At 41.2% G+C, this 553-nt stretch overlaps 1 long non-coding RNA gene across 1 annotated transcript in view; it reads right to left on the bottom strand.

The window, feature by feature from the left end:
* Positions 1–303, bottom strand: part of LOC105457216 — a 1,222-nt gene extending 919 nt beyond the window's left edge. Inside the window, exon 1 of the long non-coding RNA XR_975360.1 lies at positions 259–303. This is a non-coding gene — a long non-coding RNA (uncharacterized LOC105457216). The remainder of the gene's footprint in view (positions 1–258) is intronic.
* Positions 304–553: the final 250 nt, after the last annotated feature.

Here is a 553-nt window from a genome sequence, read left to right as displayed (position 1 = left end):
AATAAAAAAGGACATTAATAATATAATAACAACATGTCGCACAATATATTTTTGACGGACTCCTCTTGATTTCTCTTTCACACATTTCTTCTTCAAACTATTCTCGTAGCATACCCTTCGTTCGAGATTTCTCAAATTTATTTTACCGAAAATTTTAATTTTTCGTAAATCATGTCATATTTCTGTTTCAGCTTCTCCCTGCCGCCTGTAATTGACATTGCGTTATATCGTCGATACTTCTCGCGATAGATTCGGTATGTGAAAAGATACGGGATACGGTCTGATTTTGGAGATCGTCGAAAAAATGTTTATCGCACTTCTCGCTCCGTTTTTCGGTCCATTGAGTCACTTCTGTGTCTCGATGGATTAGCGTCCAGCAAGCCGATAAGCTGGATTAAACGCGATCATCTGCACGAGTCGTGGGCGGAAGACTCCCCAAAACGAGGTCCGCTTGTCTTAGTACACAAACGTCTTGTTACCATGCCTAGCTTCGGCTAGAAGAAGTCTTTGGATCGTGAATGAAAAAGCCTCGTCGACGTTAGACGCGTGTAGA

This window comes from Wasmannia auropunctata, unplaced genomic scaffold (genome assembly GCF_000956235.1).
Source record: "Wasmannia auropunctata unplaced genomic scaffold, wasmannia.A_1.0 LD335328.1, whole genome shotgun sequence".
Lineage (NCBI taxonomy): Eukaryota > Metazoa > Arthropoda > Insecta > Hymenoptera > Formicidae > Wasmannia > Wasmannia auropunctata.
Note: the sequence above shows the minus strand (reverse complement) of the source record. Positions and strands in the feature narration are given on the sequence as shown.